Source organism: Ochotona princeps, chromosome 1 (genome assembly GCF_030435755.1).
Source record: "Ochotona princeps isolate mOchPri1 chromosome 1, mOchPri1.hap1, whole genome shotgun sequence".
In the NCBI taxonomy this organism is placed as follows: Eukaryota; Metazoa; Chordata; class Mammalia; order Lagomorpha; family Ochotonidae; genus Ochotona; species Ochotona princeps.
The window spans coordinates 30,880,806-30,903,015 of record NC_080832.1 but is presented as its reverse complement, the minus strand read 5'-3'; the positions used below and the strand labels follow the sequence as shown (position 1 = coordinate 30,903,015).

The 22,210-nt window shown below is 42.7% G+C and overlaps 1 protein-coding gene across 1 annotated transcript in view; it reads right to left on the bottom strand.

Moving 5' to 3' along the window:
- VNN1 (vanin 1) overlaps positions 1–19,538 on the bottom strand; it is a 52,761-nt gene extending 33,223 nt beyond the window's left edge. The window contains exon 1 of the mRNA XM_058673785.1: positions 19,482–19,538. The gene's annotated coding sequence lies outside the window, so the exon portion shown is untranslated. The remainder of the gene's footprint in view (positions 1–19,481) is intronic.
- Positions 19,539–22,210: the final 2,672 nt, after the last annotated feature.

Below are 22,210 nucleotides of genomic sequence, written 5' to 3'. Positions count from 1 at the left end.
GGATACCCAGTCGGACTGTGGGGCCCAGGGAATCCCCTGCAGAGTTCTGGGTAACGCCAAAGTGTCGCCTCCGCCAGAAACTGTCAATCCTCAGACAGGCTCACGCCATAGCCATGCACCCATGGCTGTCTCTCAAAGCGGAAGATGAGAGAGTAGGATAGAAGCCAATGGGGCGCCTAACACCTCCCTTCCTTTACAATCTCTCAGGGATTCGGCTGTAGCTATGCCGTGATCGGGGAGTCCCCACATTCGTGCACAGCTGTGGGGTGCCAAGGGTCACTTCCACAGGGAACACTTCCACTTGAAAGGAGGAATACTGTACCTCATGTCGCCTTCTTTTCTTTGAGACTCAACTGAAGAGACATCACTTCTCCAGCAATGTGTTTCTCTTGGAAGATGCTGCACTGAAGCCATTTGCCAGCCATTCCTCGCTTCTCTTTCAAAGCTGTGCAGTGAGGGGGTCGGAAGGTCCAGCCTTCATGCCCCATGTTGGGCGCCAGTACTGTGGGCTCTCCCCCACAGATTCCTCTAGTACCCCGTTGCCAGAGGGGTACTAGAGAGAGAGAGACAAATGAGACGCGACAGGGGTTCTGTCTAAGCAGTTCCGATTTATTGGGAAAATTCAATTTCTTATATAGGGTAAGGGATAGCTTCAGGCCAAGAATTTCAGGTATTCCAGGAGGAGAGAAACTAGTAGCCAATTACTAGGAGCATGACTGCAGAAGCCACCTCCCATAGGCCAGGGCAGGTGAGTGAAATGGTCCTGGTCAATCAGTCTTTCTTTGAAACAAAGTGACCCCTGCCCTGGTTCATGCCCAGGGCTCTGTCCTTGGCCTCCATCTTGCCCATCAGTGACCTTGACTGTTAGTTGCCATCTTATTGACTTAGTGACTTCTTTGCCCCTGAGTCTCACACTTACTACATAGATGTATGGAAGGATGGACATATAGATGATATATAGATACATAAATATATATATATACCTTTAACCTATACACACACTCATGCATGCTTTAAATCTTCTCTAACTTACAATATCTAATTGTTATATTGTGTTGTTTAGGTTAAAATGGCAAGAATAAGACTGCGCACGTCAATATCATTTTTAACAATATTTTCAATCTATGTTAGGTTGGATCTACCATTGCAGAACCAGTGGATGCAGTGGGTCAGTTATACATTGAAAGCAAGTCAGGAAAGCGAGCCTATAAAGGCATGTGAATGAGTGAAGGATCACAGAGTGTCACCTAAGAGGTTGCTTACTACAAGGACATTAGAGAGCAAGAGTGAGAAGAGGGAAATGATATAACATAGAAAAAAGTTTGTTGATTTTGATATGGAATTCACTTATCATTATCCAGTTCAGGTTAAAGTATATTTGATTTTGAATGTTGTTCTGATTGCTCAATTTCCAAATAAGCATGACTGATTTTTACACCTATACCTATGATTAACTTTCCTGAGGTTTCTCAGATAACCCTATAGTTACTGTTGCCTGGGCCTCCTGGGTCCTACAGCAGTACAAGCTCTTTCCAACTGTTTGCTGACAGCCTCTGGACTTTCCTTGCTTAGGGGTGGAGAAGCCACAAATTCTGCAAAGTAATGGAATTGTTACATACATATTTATAAGCTCTGGAAAAGAAACAGCTAAAACTGAAAGAAGTTAGTGTGAGATTAAAAAATTACTTCTTTAATCCTCTTTGCTAAAAATCTTAAAGAAGAACCTCCCATTAGGCTTTCAGTCCAACTTCTAGAAAGTTTAGCAGTTGTCTCTCCCATTCTCACAACCAAACAAAACATGAATAACTGAAGACCAACAACTTTTCTTGCAGACATCAAAGAATTGAAAGCAGAGGAAATGCCGCTGCCTCCAACAATGGAGAAACAGGCAAATTGGAAGACCACCCGAAACTTCACGGGAAATGCATATCATGAAAAATTACAGGGCCAAAATTTTGGGTCCAAAAAACTCATTCAAGCTTATTTTTTCCATGAAGTTTTCCGAAGTTCTCTAATACAGAGGATATAAGTTCATTAGCAGCAGAGTCAATCCCTGAAAAGTCCTTGTAGGATCAGTTCAATTATAATGAATTTCTAGAAGCTCAATTCACACAACCGTGAAAGTCAAATTTCTTAAAAATAAGCTTTAATGCCAGGAGCTCAATTAGATTCTCAAGATAAATGAACAAACCCAGTAAAAATACCCATGTCTTTCCTGTAGAGGAGAGGAAATATCCTTATTTTGAAATAGTCCTGAGTATCTATGTATTTCTCATATAAAATCTTTCAATAGAGGCAAATATTTTGCAGCTTAACCTACTGTGAGACAAGGAAAATTGTACTGTAATGCCTCTATTCTTTTTCTTTAAGAAGGATGTCTTTTGCTTAGGGAAGATGCACTTGGAAAGGAAGATCAAGCCCTGGGGCTCAGGCCTACTTAAAGATGGAGAGTAAATCATAAGTGTAGAGAGTGTTTCCCTTGTCCCTCTATCATAGCAATCTAACATTTCTGATCTTCCTAGAATGTCCGGGTTGAGAGAAAATCTTCTGATTGAATATCACAGTCCCTGCAGTAGAGTATCACTCGCATTCTCTGAATCTGGAACTGTAAAGTATCAACAGCCTGCACAGCATGACTTTGCAGAAGCTATTAAAGTCCACCAGGCTCCCCATGTGGAACTCTCATCTCTTTTAGGGTAGAAGGTAGGTGAGTTTACTTCAACAACATGACATTGACTTAAAAAAAAAGTTCTCAATAAATATTTATTGGCTCCTGCAACCAAACTGCTTGAGTAGAGAATATTTCTTCTAAGGAAAATGTGATAACCCACTGGCTAGGGCAGCAACAAGACCCATGTTAGTGTGGACTTGCTAACAGGGAAGTAATGTTTCCAACCCAGGCAGCAGAACTCCAAAGCAACTCAGAACGAGATCTGCACAAAGAGGAACAGAAACAAGGAAAAACAACTAAAAGCAAGGACCAAGACGTATAGGCATTTCTTCCTGCATATCGCCTGGCCAGCTCTGAACCAACCGTGAGAACACATGTAAGCATAGGTGTTAAAACTGGAACCCCAAAATGGACTTTGAATGCAGACATGAGATACCATCAGGCCCCATTCTCCCAGCAGCCCTCCTTTTTTTAACTCACTGAATTTAGGCACTGATACAGCTGACCCTGCAAGATTCGAATTACCACACTTATAATCCAACCTTAGTGGTCAATACTGTCTTAAGGGCTTCATTTAGGGGACTTCCAGGCCTGGTTAGGGGAATTTCCACTCTAGGAAAGAAATTAAAAGCCTGCTTGGCCATGACAAACACTTCCTGAAGTGTACACCATTGCTGGGTGAGTTTTGTAACACAGAAAGTTAAACTGCTATTTATGCTACTGACATTCCATGTCAGCAATAATTCAAGTCCCAGCTGTTCCACTTCCAATCCAGCTAACTCATCATGTGCCACCCACTTGGGAGATCCTGATATCTTATGTTTCACCTGTTAGTACTTTAAATTTTCACTTTCCTTTATACTCAAGCCTTGTTCTTGTTTTTTTGACTTGGCACTGGGAACAGAGAAAACGTTTGGCAATAGATGTGCAAACATGTTTGATTTAAGATTAGAAATTAATTCCATAATGTTGTAAATGGCCGTTGATGTTATGTTGGGGCTTTTAATTGATCGGGATGATATTCTGCCAGCTCTGCCTTCAGACCAGAGAGGGTCTCCCCAAGAAACTGTTGAATTTACCTGGACAATAAGATGCTGGACTCTATGCTTGGTATACTCTTGCAATGAAAGAATCTTGACTGAATTTGAAATGTAATACAGCAACAAAGTGGAGGAATCCACCATGGGGAAGGATACAGGGAGGGGTCGGGGGATCCCCAGAGCCTATGAAACTGTGTCACATAATGCAATGTAATCAATAAAAAATACATGTATTTAAAAAACAAAAAAGAAATTAATCTCTGAGTTGTCATTGAGTATATATTCCCTATATTTTAATACGTTATGGCCACAATACCATGTGCATTCTCTTATTATTAGATTGATGAAATTATTTACAATGTAAAAATGATTCTTTGTGATAGGACTTAATAAAACTACTTTTGCATATTAACATTGTTTATTGAGGAAGAGAGTAATGTAACAACAGGAAAATGATAAGTTAACATTAAATTACAGCTATAACTTCATTGTGAAGCCAATTGAAACTTGATTAAGAAATTTAGCTCTTATCTAATCTTGATTGTATAGGTTACATAAACAGTTTAGCTTCAGTTGATTTCATGGCACTTCAATCAGTGAATCCATTTTGATTTTAAATTTTACTTGCTGGAGCCAGGTGCAGGAACAGTCCAAAACAGCGGCCTCTTGTCATTTTCATCCAACAGCCTTTTATCAGAAAAGCCTGATGAGTTATTTCCTCAGCTTAATACAGAAATAAAAAGCCAGGAACCAGTTGCAGACAGAAAAGTTTATCTACAAAGGGACCAAGTGAGCAGGGAAAAAAGAGGAAAGGGGAAAGCACCTTCCAAAAGAAAGCCAGGAGGTGGGGTGCCTCTCAAAGGAGAAAGGGAGAAACACCAAAGGTTTGAGAAAGGGTCTTGGGCTTTTAACCATCCCTGACCCCTCCTTGTTGGAGAGGAACCTACAGGTAAGATGCTCCCCATTGGTGGTCTCTTAATCAGTTAGGAAATGGGTGGGCAATGCATGTGTCACCCATCTGAAGGTGTGGCCAAGATCTCAGCAGGCTGGATGGTTGTACAGCCTAAACTGCCTCTTCATGAAAATAAATTTTTCATTTTTCATCAATGAACTCCATTCTGCTACATCAGAAATACTATTTGAATCTGTGGAAGATTTCACTCTAAAGATGAAGTTTAGATAAGGAAGGTATAATATGGGAGTTGATTCAAGCTCCTCAGGTACAAATAATGATAAATGAAAGAGTGAGATGAGGAAATAAAGGAAGAAGGAAAAGTAAGAGGTCAAAGAAAACTAAAAGTATCAATATTAAAAGATAAGGAACACAACAGCATCAATGGGGTAGTTCAGTTACTTTATCAAAGAGAGTAAGAACTAATAAGTGATGCTCAGATTTAACTTTAATATTTCCTCTAGTAGAGTAAGCAGAAGTCAGCTTAAAGTCAGCTTACTCAAGAGTGCAAGAGGTGAAGACTGATGAGGAAGTTGGGGTCATGGTAGTGTGTAACACTACCTCCAAATGACTGTCTGCTCAAAGAAAGAAGTCTAGAAGGAACCAATGTGAGACCCTATGAGGCAAGATGTCCATGGCTCACACAAATAGAAAAACCTCAGACACAGGCTGATGCAGCCTGAGGATCCACATGCTCTAACCTGGAGAGAGATTCCAGGATGTGGGAGTGAGGAGATGACCTCATCTTCTGCTGCCTAGATATCTGTCCTTCTGGTTCTGGATTAAGCTGCAAAAGATCAGGGAGAGAGATAAACACCTAGGGAAAATGTAGGAAAGCAGTTGTCAAAAATTCTCAGGAAATAAGAGATATCTTCAAATTCAGCCATCCTCAACCTAAACATTCCGGAGAACCTGTCTGTACTTACAAGTATCTTAATAGAGTTAATTAGTGACAAAGCAGAAAACAGACTCAGAGAGCTGGAGTAACTGGGGGCAAAGGTAACTGGGGGAAAGATGACAGTGAGGCCTCCTCGAAGAAAGCTCCAGCCTAGTACAGCTTGCCTCAAACTCCTGAAAGGGAGATTGGTTGGGTAGATTTTAGAATAATTTCAGAAGGAAACAAGATACGGTCTCAATATAATGATTCATTTCTCTTTGACTTTTTTATACCTATGTAAGTAGAACACAGACATCAAATATGCAAGAACAAAAAGATAGCAGTGTTGTGGTCTAGGTTAGGACCTAATATGTATTTAGTTATGCCAGAATCTTGCCTCTTACTTACAAAAAGATTTTAAGCATAGGCACTGACTGACACTGCTTAGAAATATGCTATGGTTTATTCAGATGGTGAGGGAGAGTGGGCAAGGAAGGGAAAGGGGAGAGAGAGAGAGGCTGCTACCTTCCATCCTCCTAGTCCATGAATCTGTCGGCAGAGAGCAATAAAAAGTAAGCCCCTTCTCAGCATGGGCTTTTAAGGAGCTTCAAAGGGGACCCCCTCAGGTCCCAGGTGATGATAGATGTCATTTGACTCACAGGTGGACAGAAAGGATTCTCTAGGCAAGGAAAGTGTGGCTTCCAAACCCATGACCCTGAACTAGCTGCCTGCGTAAGATCATAACCATTAGACAGTTTTCACTAGCTAAAACTTTATCCATACTGTGTTAATAAATGACCTGTTCTTTTTTTAACATTTATTTATTTATTCAAAAGACAGTTACAGATGGCAGGGTGAGAAATCAGCTATCTGTTGATTCACTCCACAGATAACAGCAACAGGTGGTTGTGAGTCAGGCCAAAGTCAGAAGCCACAGGCTTCTTTTGGGTCTCCCACATGGATGCAGAGGTCAATGCAAGAGCTACCTTCCCAGGCCATTAGCAGATGATCTGAAGTGGAAGATCCTGAACACATACTGGCACCTATGTGAGATGTCTAATGTTGCAAGCAATGAGTTTATCTGTCTACTATGCCAAAATGTTGATTCCCTGTTCTTTAACTATTTGTGCCTTAATTGACTATGATTAAAAAAAAAACCTTCTGTAAATTCAAACTTTACCCTGTAAATTTACAAATGTTGCATATTAAGATGGTCCTGGGAGAGATAAGGTATTAGCTCACCCTATTATGGTAGCTGAGAATTCCTGTGATCTATAATTTGCAAGCTGGGAATCCAGAGAAGCCAATGATGTGGCTCAAAAGTGACAATTACAGTTCAAGTCTGAAGATCCCAGAATTGGGAACACTGAAAGCAAGAGAAAAACTGTATCACAGCTCATGTACTCAGATAAAGAACAAACGTAGCATTGGTCTATTGCCTGCTCTATAAAGGCCAGCAAGAAACTGGGTAATGCCTACTCACATTAAGGAGCGCCATCTGCTTTACTCAGTTCTGTTGCTAATATCCCCCAGGAACAGAAATACAGACACGCTTAGAAATATTTAACCATTTACATGGTTGTATGTCAGCTCAGTCAAGTTGACATAAAAATGAATACCATAGAACAGAGATGGTGGAATAGGATAGGGACACATTTAAACAACTGGAGAAATATTAGTCAGTATGAAGCAGAGAGGGCACATTCCAGGAAATAGGAGAGGACAGAACGACAGCAGAGAGGTACCTGGATACTGACAGACACAGGAAAGCAGCGGACACAATGGTGTGGTGTTGCAGTGACTGATATATCCCAGTGGCATTCAGAAAATGGCGATCTCAACTCCTCCCACAGACAGAACTCCACCAGCAACCATGTGGGAAGAGACTTTCACTGGGAGCTCTGGAGGTGAACCCAGACAAAGAACCATCCATTTGCTGGTCTGTTTGATTTGACCAGAAGCAGAGACAGAGTGAAAGATCCCTGAAACACAGTGCAGGAACAGGGTGGATTTCACAGCTCAGTCTGTCCCCTAGAACCAAACTGGGCTCCATTTTAAGGAGGCAAAAGCAAGGGAAAGAACTGAGCATATGCAGAGTTGGGAGTGAACTCATTTCTGACTCAGCAAACTTCAACAATGTGGCATCCTACAGGTTCCACCCAAGACAAATCCAGGTAGCCCTCAGACCTGACAGAGAGCAGATCAATAACTCTAGTAGTGGCACATAAGGCACCATTTTGTATAGTGTGGCAATAGTTTTAGGACTGCAGGGATGACAGTGAGCTGCACATGTGCTGAGCTCATGAGAAATCACTGAGCTCAGTGCATTGCACTGGTCCCACAGGAAAATCATACTGACTTTGGCAACTTGTGACTCAAAACAGGTCCAGGTGGCCCTCAGACTAACGGCCAATAAGTTCCTGCAAGATTACTACCAACAACAACCTAGCTATATAGGACACCTGATGTCTCCCTTCTCCTGGAACCTGTTCCAACCAGAAGTGGGAGAAAGGTTGTAGAGACAACAGTGCAGCCTCAGCACAGTGTCACAGGAGGTGGATATTGGTGAGCCAGAAGCTGGGGCAATGGAGACCATGGTGGAAATCCAACATAAGAACCCAACCTGGAACTTGATAGAGGGAGTGGTACATGTGACTGCAAACAAAGAGTTTTGTATCAACTGCAACAAGTAAAATAGAACTGTAGACCTGTGGGTGACACAGCTTAGAAACCTGCCCCAAGAAGATCCTGCTAACCAGAAGTACAATGACCAAGAACAAAAGAAGAGACCAAGCAAAATGAATATTACTGAAGACTTCTCTGCAAAGGAGCAAAAGCCTTTGCCAACCTCAGAGTTAACTGAGGAAGACATCGAGAAAATGGTAGATACAGAATTCAAAACACTTTTTATAAAGCTTTTTAACAATGATAAACACATAAAGCAGGCATTCAAGGAACTTAAGGAATATGTCATACTGGAAATCAATCAAATGAAAGCTGAAACATTAGAAATGAAGAAGACAGTGGAGCCAATTAAAAGTACAGTGGAAAGTCTCCTAAATAGAATGAAGCAAGCAGAAGAAAGTATCTCAGAGTTGGAAGATACGTCCTGTCATCAGGGGGAAACAAACAGAAAGCTGGAAGCAGAGTTGGATCAGGCCAAAAAAAAGCTTTCAAGAATTGAAAGACACTATTTAGAGGCAAAATGTAAGAGTTATGGGAGTCCCAGAAGGTGCAGAAAGAGATGCTGGGATTAAAGGTGTATTCAATGAAATAATAAGTGAAACTTTCCCTAATCTGGAGAAAGAATTGGGAAACAACATCCAGGAGGGATATAGAACTCCCAACAGACTTGACCAAAAGCAATCTTCACCAAGATACATGATAATCAAACTCTCTTCAACTGAATATAAGGAAAAGATCTTTAAATGTGCATGTGAAAAAAATCAATTGACATATAAAGGAATGCCAATTAAACTCACAGGAGACTTCTCACAGGAAACTCTACAGGCCAGAAGAGAATAGAGTGACATATTCCAAATTCTAAAAGGAAAAAAAAAGTGCCAGCCCAGGATAATGCACTCAGCAAAGTTTCCTTTGTCTTTGAAAATGAAATGAAATTCTTTCATGGTAAAGAAAAGTTAGAAGAATTTGCCTCTTTCAAACCTGCCCTACAAATGATACTTCAAGATGTTCTCTTGACAGAGAAGAGGAATAGCACCCACCAAAACCAAAGGTAAATTTGAAGAACATCCCAGTCAAATGACAACAGAGGACTAAATCAATGAACAATCCATTCCTACAATTACAGGACCAAATTACCACCCATTAATATTAACCCCGAATGTTAATGGCTTAAGCTCAAACATCATAGATTAGATACAAAGACAGGCTAACTCATTTCAGTCCCAACAGGTCAATAATGGCTAAGATTGGACCAGCAACTAGAAATTCAAATCAGGTTTCCCACATGGATGGCATGAGCACAATAACTTCAGCCTAAACCATTGTCTCCCAGGGTCTGCATTAACAGGAAGCAGGAGTCAAAGGCCAGAACTGAGAATTTCTATCCTCTTACTATCTATTAGAGGAGATGAACTTTCAGAGAGGACAAATTGTATTCAAAGGTACTGACTGCATTAAAACTTTAGTATATTCTCAGCTTTTTCAATCTTCTTAACTTTATTGTTTCAAACTTATTTTTTATCTTTTTTTTTTTTATTATTATATTTTTTGACAATCTTTACATAGTTAATTAGGGTAAAAACATACAAGGGCTATAGGGAAAGTGGGTAAGACTATCATTTCCATATTGTTTCCTTCATGTTTTTTTTAATTTATTTTTTATTCATTAATTACATTGTATTATGTGACACAGTTTCATAGGTACTTGGATTCTCCCCTCCCCTCCCCGAACCCTCCCACCATGGTGGATTCCTCCACCTTGTTGCATAACCACAGTTCAAGTTCAGTTGAGATTCCCCCATTGCAAGCATATACCAAACATAGAGTCCAGCATCTTATTGTCCAGTCAAGTTCAATGGCTTCTTAGGTATACCCTCTCTGGTCTGAAGACAGAGCCAGCAGAGTATCATCCCGATCAATTAAAAGCTCCAACATACCATCAGCAAAAATTTCCATCATTATGGAATTAATTGACATAGTAATGAGTAACCAATATGTTAAAAATAAATGTGAGTTCTTAACCACCTTCTGTGACCACCTCATTGACATTTCAATTTTAGTTTATACACAACATATAACATACATAACATAACATGTTATACATAACATCATATCATCTTAAATTAAGGCAAACATGTGGTATTTAAACTTTTGGGATTGGCTCATTTCCCTTAGCATTATGGTTTCCAGTTTGGCCCATTTGGCCACAAAGAACTGCATTTTGTTTTTTTTAATAGCTGAGTAGTATTCCATGGAGTAGATGAACCACAGCTTTCTTATCCAATCCTCTGCTTATGGGCATTTTGGCTACTTCCACGTTTTTGCAATTACTGATTGTGCTGCTATGAACATAGGAGTGCATGTTGGTTTCTCATAAAACAAGTGTTCTGGATATATTCCTAGGAGTGCTATTGCTGGATCATACGGTATGTTGATTTTGAGTTGTTTGAGTGTTCTCCATACTGATTTTCATAGAGGCTGTACCAGCCTGCAGCCCCACCAGCAGTGGGCCCACCAGTTTCCCACCCACCCCAGGTCCCAGATGTAGGGCATGCTCTGAGGTTCTTGTACAAGTGGTTTGGATAGTTCACCAGTTATGAATCACTGCCAATCTCACCACTCCAAGCACTATGAGGTCTTTGAAGAATCCACTGGTTGACATAGTCCATCATAGAGTCTCCGTTTACCCAGTATTTCGCTGCCAACATATAGCTGAAGTAGTTGATTGACCTGTTCTGTTCTTTGTCTTTTCTTGGTTAGGGTTCTGAATCTGAGTCCAGCATTTCAATTGGGGAGATCTCCAAAGAAACTTTGAGGTGTCCTCCGCCTAGATTCTTGCATGTATTAGCAAGTACAGAGCCCAGCACAGTCCATCGCCCCAATCAACTGGTGTTTGCAATCGCTGGTTTGGTTCTGTTTTCAGCCCCGACTTCCACTGGAACCAATGGGTGTTGCAGTCCAGCCTGGTTCTGCACAGCACATACTTGGCCCTCGCATAAACCAGTAGGAGCTGCAGCCTAGTTGGAGCGACCCACAATAACCCCAACCAGGCCCGCCCCCTACACTGATTTGCCAGTATGTGTGGCAGACTAGTCCAGTCTGTCCCACACCCCATTCGGCTCTCATACATGTCAATGGGTATTAAAGCTTTGTTCCATCTAACCAGCTCCACTATGCAGCCCACACAGATGCTGCTGGCTGTCTGTCTAACATCCCCAGCCCCTGTCCTAGTTTTTGTGCTGTCTTGTGGGAGTGGTACCCCAAGAGGGAGGAGCCCACTTTTTCCCTCCCAGGCATCTCCCACTCCCAGATTGTGCACTCTCCAGGTGGTTCTGTAGTTGGACTTGACAGAATTAAACCCCAGTGTCAGCTTCTGCCAGCTGATGCTGTGGCTAAGCCCAAACAACCCTCACCCACCCTAATTTTGTTTGCATCGGTAGGAATAATCAGCCCAGCCTGGCTTTTTCTTATTTAGTCCACATGAGGCAATCAGGTGTTGCAGCCCTGCTTAGTCTGGTCTGTCCCCATCCCAGCTCAAGCTCTCCAGTGGGAGTAGCTGTCCAGCAATGGAACCCCCCATATTCCCCCTGCTGGCTTCGCCCCCTCCCTTCCTGGTTCTCACACATGCTGGTTGGGTGCTGCAGTCACATCCGGTATAGGCAACCTCAACTTGGCATTCCGTATTGTGCACTGTTTTTGTTGTGACTAAACCCAGCTCGACCCACACTTTGTTCCGGTGTTCAGATTTGTCAGTGGATGACTTGAACTGATTCAGCCTGGTCTTCCCCCGACCCATGCTGAATGTATGCCAGTGGGACACTTTCCATGGCCTGTTCTGGGCTGTTTCCTATCATGTTTCTTGCGCTTACCTGCCGGGTCTGTGTCCTGCCAGAGGAGTTGCCCAGGATCCTCCATCAGAATATCTCCCAATGCCAAATTTTGAACATACCAGTGGGTCCATGGGCCAACTCTACTCAGTTCACCTCCTGTCCTAGTAGGAACAGTGGCTTTTCCTGACTGGCCTTCAACCCAAACTAGTCCTTGCTGTTGGATGTTTCAGCCCAGCCATGGCTCGTCCATACACACATATGGCTAACACATGACTCAGTAGGGGTTGAGACATAGCCTAGTCCATCCCACATCTACCCTGGTCCTCCAGGACACCAGAGGGTGTTGGAGTCTGGCCCTTTTGGTGTGGCCAGTTCCAGTCCACACTTGTGCCAAGGGGGACTACAACCATTTCCTGGTTAGAACGCAGCCCCCATTCCAGCTCATGTGCCCCTTGGTGGGAACCTCAACCCCCTCGGGTTGTCCCCTTAGTTCTCCAACTGGGCTTGTTCCCAGCCACAGATCTTGCACCTGCCAGTGGTTGCTCTGACTCAGCTTGGCTCAGACCCTCGCCTGTCCCGTCCCCTGCCTTAGACACTGTGGCTTAGCATTCCTGGCTCACGCAGACCAGTTGGTACATGAGCCTAGCTCGGCATGACCTGTGCTCCATCCTGGTCTCTAGTTTGCTTGTGGGCTAAGGTTTGCTCAGTCGTGCCCGGTCCACCCTTTTCCATTACCAATTGACACATTAGCCAGCTGTTGGAGCTACTTTGCCCAGTTCGTCCGACCCCCAGGTCTGGACCACATGTTCACCAGCAGAAGCTATGACTCGCCAAGGGAGTTTCCCAAGTTCCTCCACTTAATTAATCCACTCCCAGACCCAGTTCTCATGCATGTCATTGGGTTTAGGTCAGGTTCTGGTGAAGTCTGGCCTTCCATTTGGCCTTATATGAACTGGTGAATGTTGTAGCCCGGCCCACCCCACAGCCTATTCAGGATGCACATTTGGATGCTGCTGCCTTGACCAGTCCAGACTGTTGTGGGTTTCTTTACCTGTGATTGATGGCAGGCTCCTTGGTCACACCCAGCTTAGTCCATCACCACCCCAACCCTCGAGCTAACCAGTGGGGCTAGAATTTCCACAGGGTTTGGCCCAACACCCCCCACAGAATCTACCCCGAGATATGGTTCTCTAATGCTAGTTAATGTAATGGCCCTGCTTAATGTCACCCTTCTCCTGATCCATCATCCTGTCAGGCAACAGAATTTGATTCTGCTGGACAAGCCCCGAACCTTAGCTTTTGCATGGACTGGTATTTGGTGACCAGCATTGTTCAGTGATTACAGGTTCTACAAAGGAAGAGTTATTGTCTTTAGGATTGATTCACGTCCTAGAAGTATAGTGGGTTCAATCTGGAGCTACCTAAGCAGCGATTCAAAGAACCAAAACCCCAGAGGTCCATGCCGGGTGGCCAGCAGGCAGAGCCTGGCACCAAATGGCACACTGGCTGCCCAGGGAGAGCTCACCATGTGCACGTGGTGGCTGTCATCTGGGATCCAGGCATGACACACCCCATCCTGAAACCCTACCGGCTGCTGGAAGTTTAAACTCCCAGGCCCAAGTTTGCGCCCCTCCCCAATCCCATTTACCGCCCAATGGGGAGTCATGAGATACCCCATCCTGAGACCCACCAGCAGCAGGGAGCATTTCATAAACTTATGAAATTTTTCCTCTCTAGGTGTTAATAGACCTTTTCATCCATTTCTTTCCCAAACCAATGCTAAAAGACCTGGATGACGGGACTGCTTGTAACTTCCCGGGTCCCTGTCATAAGCGCTGTTGTCAAACACTCTACTAGACAGGGCCATAACTGGGACAGGCAAAGGAACTCCGCGTCTGCTTCTCATGTCCAGCTCTTGAAACTTGACTGAAGAAGGCAACAGAGGTTAACACTGAGCTCAGTTTTCAGACCTGAAGTTTTCTCTGGCAATATCCCTCCTGAAACAACACAGTGCAACAGCAAGCATAGAAAGCTTGGTGTGAAAAGGTAGAGGTTCATGTTGAAGTGCAGGTGGTGGAAATTTGGGATATGGTATAGTCAAAAATCGGTTTGTAAGGCAAACAAAATAATGTACTTTAAAAATTCCTAAAACTCATGAAACCCAATATAAAGGACTAATTAGTGCTACTATTTTAACAACTTTTTACAACACTGATTCAAATCCCAGCTGTTCCACTTTAAATCCACCTCTGTACTAATGCATTTGGGAAAGCCAATGAAGATGGCCCAGGTGCTTGAATCACTACTACCATATGGGAGACTGGATGAAACTCATAGTTCCTACATATGGCCTGATCCAGTTACATTTAGACTAATTTTAGCTCTCCAATGACCTAGTTGATTTGTGCTTGGAATTCTTTAAGGGGATCAATGGATTACAAAGCAGGTAAGACCTCAAATTAACTTGGACAGAGACCACAAACTAAATCATTTTAACATCTCAACAAGAAGATATATTTCAATATTACTCAGGGACATTTGGGGGAAATTCATTAGATCTGGTTTTGATCCTCTAAGACAACTTTCACTTCTCTCTAACAATTTCCTTTCACATAATATTGAGAGAATTATGCTTGTCTCATTTACTCACAAGAGTGATGTTCTCATGACTGACTGGAGCCAAATGGAATGGAGCCTCTGGGAGTAGGGCCAATGTGCTGCACCAGTCTGTACTGTAAAGAATGCTGTAAATCTGAAACTCATCCACCACCATAGAAAAACTGTTGAATAAATAAAAATCCAACACTTCCCAATAGAGTGTCAAAAGTCACAAATCTGAGGAAATCAAATCGGATTGCACATGCAATAAGATTGTATTGATAAGCAAAAAACAAAGAAGGAACAAGAAAGTAAAAATACCAAAATCAATGTGATTAATAACATCTTTTTTCCTACAAGAGTTGAAAGCATTGTCTAAAATTGTTGTACATAAATTGACGTAAGTCATGCTGATTATATTACTGCCTATGATGGGGTTTTTTTAGTATGACATTCATTTTAAAAGACCTTCATTTTTTTCTACAAGGAATGAAATAATATTTACAAATAATATTTAAAATACAACTCTTAAAAAGCCATAGTCTGAAATCTCAGGTCTTACGATTTTGTTTGTTTTACATTGTATTACTTGAGTTTCAGCAACACCATCTGTGTGACATCTAATACTTTCCCTTATCTCCTCTTACTGACTCCAGCTTACCCTTAGAGTCAAATATCATGTCTGTGTTATATTGGTAATGACTGTCAGGGGATCACTGATGGTCATTGAAAATGCAGGGCTTCTTGTCTCCGATATTTACCCCAGCATAGAATTGTCCTTGGTGAGACAGCTGAGTCATTCTTGTACTGCTGAGTAGCCAGACAAATTAAATAGACATTGCTTCAAATTTACTGTATTTACTGATTCATGAAATGTCAAAGTGAGACCCCATTTGCCCATTGTACAACACCTTTGGGCCAAGAATCAACAGAACAGATTTAAAAATTCTTGAGCTGGAACTGTATCATTAAAAAAAAAATGTGTTGCATCATATTACCATGGCTGCAGCCATCTTGAAATGAAGCTTAGGCTAGCCCATTTTCAAATTACTTTAGTTATTAGACTCAACGCTAAATCTTGTTATTTACTTCATTCATATGTGTATGTCTAAGAACAAATACATCATAATTATAAAAAAATTTCACATGTGGGATGAGCCCTGGGCCTAGCAGTTGAAATGCTGATTAGGTCACATTGAATTATCTGAGTTTAATTCCTGGCTCTGGCTCTTGACTAATTTATGGCTTCCAGTTAACTTATGCCTTGGAAAGCAGCAGTGGCAGATCAGATAGTTGAGCTCCTAATCCATGTGGAGACCTGGATTGAATTTTTGCCTATTGGCCACACCCAGCCATTGTGTACCTTTGGGAAATGAGCCAGTAAGTGTAATCTTCCTTATCCTCTCTCTGTCTCTCTCTCTCTCTCCCAAATTAATTTAAAATAAATTGAAATTCGTATAAGATGTAGTGCTCATCTTTGCTAAAATTAAGTATTGGAATGTGCCACACTGCAGACTGCAGGGCAAGACTGAAGCACGGAAGAGATAAGAAAAGGGAAAAAGAGATCTCTTAATAAGTTCTTCTAGGAAGGAAAATGAAAGATTTGCCATCTAGCAGACTCTTCAAATAGGAAGAACCTTGCCCATAATTCGAAGTGTAATCACAAATTTGCTCATAAGAGCTATGGTTAGAAACAAAAAAACTCCATTTGGCCCCATTTGGATCATCTTCTGTGGAGAATAAATGCAGCACTTAGTAGAGATGTTTAACAAAGCAATAAAAGGGCCTAGCACAGTAGCCTAGTGGTTAAATCCTCGACTTGCACACCCCGGGATACCATATGAGCACAAGTTCATATCCTGGCTGCTCCAATTCCCATTCAGCTACCTGCTTGTGACTTGGAAAAGCAGTTCCTGTACCCACATGGGAGACACAGAAGAAGCTCCTGGCTTCAGATCAGCTCAGCTCCAGCTATTGCAGCCATTTGGGGAGTGAACCAGCTCACAGAAGATCTTTCTCTCTGTCTCTCCCTCTCTCTGTGTATCTGCCGTTCCGATAAAAATAAACTAATCTTTTTTTAAAATGTTTTTAAAAAATAATCAGTAAAGAAAAAATGAACTTTCAATTGTGCTAGAAGTTTCCTCAACTGTCAACTATAACATAAAGGCTTCTTTTCTGTTTCAGAGATCCCTCATGAGAAATCCTGATGTAGATACAGATTATAACATTTCTTTTCTAAGTGATGCCAAACCGAATCACAGATCAAAGAAAGTTACAAGGAAGGAAATTTCAAGAAAATAAACTTTTAAAAAATTTTAGCAAGCAGACCACTTGGTGAGGGCATTACATCCAGACACGACATTTGTGTATTTAGCATGGCATACAGCTTTAGTTTAATTCCAGTTAATCTGAATGCCATGTATGAAATAGTTTCTATTCATATTTACAATCCATATTCTGTTCACATTTAAAATGTAAGTAGTGACACATACTACATAAAGTGGATGTTATAGTAGAGCTTGTACAGTCCATATTATCCAATTAGTGCTCAATAAACTTAAAACATGGATTTTATAATTACAAGAAAGCATCTAAAGGAAGTGATAATTCTATTGCATTTTGAGACATGCGGGGTCACTCCATGATCTCTTAGTTCCTCTGCAACTAGTGTGAGCTAATCTTTGAAGAGGACAGAATAATGACCTGTAGGTTCAGATTTTTCTCTTTTGTTCAGAAAGAGCAAAGAAATGCTATCAATATTTGTATTCACTGAAGAATTTAAGGGTGGACCTTTTAATGCTGCAGATTTGAGTCTAGGTTTCTGTTCTTCTGGTTCAACTTTCTGCTAACTTATCCTAGAAGGCCACAGATCATGTCCCAAATGCTTGGGCTTCAGTCGCTCACTGGGGAGGCTTAGCTGGAGTTCCCAGGCTGCTCGCTGAGGTCTGGCGCAGCCCTGGCTATCTATTGCAAGCTTTCGGGAAATAAATTAGCCAATGAAAGATCTCTCTCTCTCTCTCTCTCCCCCCACCTTTCTCTCTCCCTCTTCTACTCCATCTGTAACACACTATTTCAAATTTTAAAATAAGGGTTCTTCAGTGTCTCTAATTAATTTCTCAATAGAAAAAAGTACCCAAGGACACATTCAACATGATATCATTCTGAAAGATAATATTTAAAAACACAAGAATGATCATGTGATTTTCTATCATCCTGTTCAGGAATAAATGTTACCAATGAAGAAGCTGTGGATTATTTTTCTGTATTACCATTATGTCAAATACTAGTTTTCTCCCTTTTGTAATACACAGCTGAAAACTTCCCACTTGCATGAGTATCTGCAAGACCCTATAAAAGTGAAATTTCATCAGCCACTTATCTTCTCAACTTATCTAAAATATCACATATTCAAAACTCTTTCACTCACGAAAGTCAGTTTTTTAAGTCTACTTAAAGAGTATAATTTAGTATAAATCTCTAAAATTACAGCATCTATGTTTTAAAAAGAGCCTCATAAGTAAATTGGTGTTGAATCATAGTTCTAGGATTTCTGCAAACACAGATAACAGTCAGAAAATATTTTTCCAAAGGTTAAAGTTTTCAGTTGAGGTTTGATTCACATTAGAAAAATTGGTATAATTTAATAGTGAACTTAACTTTTCAGTTAATTCCAAGCTGTTAAATTAACTAAAATTTCTTTTGTGTAATACATGTAGTTCTAAACAGGTGCATGTATACTTAAAATTAGCAAATAAAGTAGCTTTTCAAGGCACTATTTCACCATTTGAAGAAATTACATATAAACTATTCTTAAAATCAACTATACCTAATCTATTATATAGATCTTTCTGATGTGTTTTTTGCATCTTTTTTAAGAAAATTGTGTCTTGATTAGCACTAAAAATTACTCTGAAATCTCTCAAGCTATAAAAACACAGAGAAGTTCAGGCCCAGCTCCTTCTTTTAGAAAAACAATAGTAATAGCAAATATTGGCAGGAGCACTGCAGTGCCTCATGTATATTATTTCTTTGACATTCCAATTTTCTCTGTAAGGGAAGTAGGAGAAAGAATTTTATTTCTGCATTTTATAAAGGAACAGAAGTGTCGAGCAGGTAAAACACCCCACATTTCTGTGCTAACAAGTGGTAAAATGTGGCCTCAGCAACAGTTCTTTTCTCCTCTTTAATTTCTGTTCACTTCCTTGATTGCATTGTAAATGATGGTGACAGTGAGGCTATTTAGAAACATCCACTTAGTCATATCTTTGCTCTTCTTACAAAGAGGGCAGGTAGTCCTAGATGAAAAATCTTGTGTTTTGAAACACAGATCCCAGATATCACAACTTTGTTTTTCGTTGAAAGCCAGTCAAACCCGATTGTTACAAATATTGTGTAAACACATACTATTCTTTAGAGAAAACTGCAAGAAATCAAGCAGGCTTATCTCAAGTCATTTACCAGATACAAAACACATGCTATATTATATACTGCACAAAGCATTAGAAATATTTAACCCCCATGGTATCAAGGGGTTATTTATCAGCAGAATTATTGGTAAACTTTGTGATTTTGCTGTTGATCTATGGTGTCACAACTTTCCATTTAAAAAAAACCTAAGGATAGTAACATGATGGTAATACTGTACTTCTCCAAGAACTCCAGTTCGCTTCAGGGTCTGGAATATTCCCCAAGTAGAGATAAATGTTCTCCCTGGTGAAAATCCAACCATGGATTACATCTTCTAAAAGCCACAATGATATACTCCCCCTGCTCCACAGAAGTGGGAACAAAATAATTGCTCATAAGTTCCAAATTCCCACATTCTTACCTAGCTGAGCAAGTCTCTTACACAGTATCACAGCCGGGATGAAAAGGGTAACATCTGGTTCGGGCCTTGGGATTCGGGGGCAACTGCCGCTCCTCACAGTGTGGCGGCTGTGGGGGGTGCCCCTGCCGGGTCGGACCCAATGCTGGGGGCTCACGCCAAAGACACTGCCGCAAGGCAGTGAACGAGTCCTCGGCCTCATCCAGGACCCAAGAGAGCTCATTCCTCAGGGTAAGTGCACCATGTGGGAACTTGGGAACTGGCTTAAAATTCCTAGCTCCACCCAGCTGCTAATATCTGGCAGCTAGGTGAGTTTGGGAGGGGTTCGGGCCTTGGGATTCGGGGGCAACTGCCGCTCCTCACAGTGTGGCGGCTGTGGGGGGTGCCCCTGCCGGGTCGGACCCAATGCTGGGGGCTCACGCCAAAGACACTGCCGCAAGGCAGTGAACGAGTCCTCGGCCTCATCCAGGGCGGCCAGTGCACCATGTGGTGCCAGGTTTTGCCTGCTGGCCGCCCGGCCGGGAAGCTCTGGGGTAATGGATGTCCGAATTGCTGCTTAGATAGCTCTAGGGTGACCCCACTGTTTCTGGGTTCTGAGTCAATCCTAAAGATTCCCAACGCCTGTGGCTCTTCTTTTGGAGAACTTCTAATCACTCAATAATGCTGAGCTTTGAACACCTATAATGCAGAAGATAACCCCCAGATTGTCTAGCAGGATATTTTTTTGCCTGACATGATGTTGGTTCAGGAGACTGGTCACTTTAGGCAGGTCCATAATTTTAACTAGCACTCTAGAACCTTATCCTGGGGTGGACTCTGTGCAGGATGTGTGGGCCACACCCTGTAGAAAGTTTGGCCCCACTGGTAAACCTAAATTTTAGGTGGTTATGAACTAAGCTAGGTGTGACCAAGGAGCCTGCCATCAATCACAGGTAAAGGGATCCGCCATAGACTGGACTGGGCAAGGCAGCAGCACCCAAATGTGCATCCTGAATAGGTTGTGGGGTGGGCCGGGCTGCAACATTCACCAGCTCATACAAGGCCAAATGGGAGGCCAGAGTACACCGGGCACTGGCCTAAAAACCAATGGCATGTATGTAAACTGGGTTTGGGAGTGGATCAAGTGGAGGTACTTGGGAAGCTCCCCTGGCGAGTCATAGCTCTCGCTGGTGAACACGCCGTCCAGATCTGGGGGTCGGACAAGCAGGGCATAGTAGCTCGACAATGTGTAAATTGGTAATGGAACGTAATGTACTGGGCAGGACTGAGCAAACCTTTGTTTACAAGCAAAACTAGAAACCAACATGGAACACAGGTCATACCGAGCTAGGCTCTTGCACCTACTGGTCCTCAGAGCAACCACGGGCAGGTGCATGATTTACAGCTAGGAACAAGCCCAATCGGGGAGGTAACGGGACACCCTAACTAGGTTGAGGTTCCCACCAAGGGGCGTATGTGCTAGAACTGGGGCTGCGTTCTATCTAGGAAACAGTTGCAGTCACCCGAGGCACTAGTGTGGGCTGGGATTGGATGCACCAGGCCAGTTCAGATCCCAACACCATCTGGTGTCATGGAGAACCAGGGGGTAGATGTGGGACTGACTAGGCTGGGTCTCAACCCCCTAATGAGCCATGCGTGAGCTGTATGTGGGTATGGAGGAGCCATGGCCGGGCTGAAACATCCAACAACAAGAACCAGAATGGGGTGAAAGCCAGCCAGGAAAAGCCACTGTCCCTGCTAGGACAGGACGTGAACTGAGTTGGGTTGGCTCAAGGACCCCCTGGCATGCGCAAAACCTGCCATTGGGAGGGGTTCTGATGGAGGAGCCTGGGCAACTCCTCTGGCAGGACACAGTCCCTGCAGGTAAGCGCAAGAAGCATGATAGGAAACAGTCCAGAATAGGCCATGGAAAGTTTCCCACTGGCACACATTCAGCATGGGTCAGGAGCAGACCAGGCTGAATCAGTTCATGTCATCCACTGGCAAATCCGATCACCAGATCAGAGTGTGGGATGGGCTGGGTTTGGTCGCGACAAAACCAGTACACATTATGGAATGCCAGGGCGTGGTTGCCTGTACTGGATATGAATGCAGCACCCAACCAGCACACGTGAGATCCAGGAAGGAAGGGAGGGGCAGAACTGGCGGGGGGGATTAAGGGGCTGGTTCCCTTGCTGGACAGCTACTCCCACCGGAGAGCGTGGGCTGGGATAGAGACAGACTAGACTAGGCAAGGCTACAACACCTGTGCGCTGCATGTGGACTAGATCAGGGAAAAGCCAGGCTGGGCTGATTATTCCTGCTGGTGCAAGCATAGATTAGAGTGGGTGAGGGATGTTTGGGCATAGCCGCAGAAGCTGGCACTGGGGACTAATTCTGTCAAGTCAAATCACAGAACCACCTAAAGAGTGCATAAACCGGGACAGAGAGACCTGGGAGGGAAAAAGTGGGTTCCCCCTTCTTGGGTCACTAGTCCCGTGGGAGGGCATGAAAACTAGGACGGGGGCTGGGATGGCTAGATAGAGAGGCACTCAACAACACCCGTGAGGGCTGGATGGTTGAGTTGGTTAGATAGAACTAAGCTTTAATACCCATTGACAAGTGCCAGAGCCAAATGGGATGGGGGACAGACTGGTCTTCTGCTACACATACTGGCAAACCAGGGGCGGGCTGGGTGAGGGTTAGCGTGGGTCGCCCCAACTAGGCTGCAGCTCCCACTGGTTAGTGTGAGG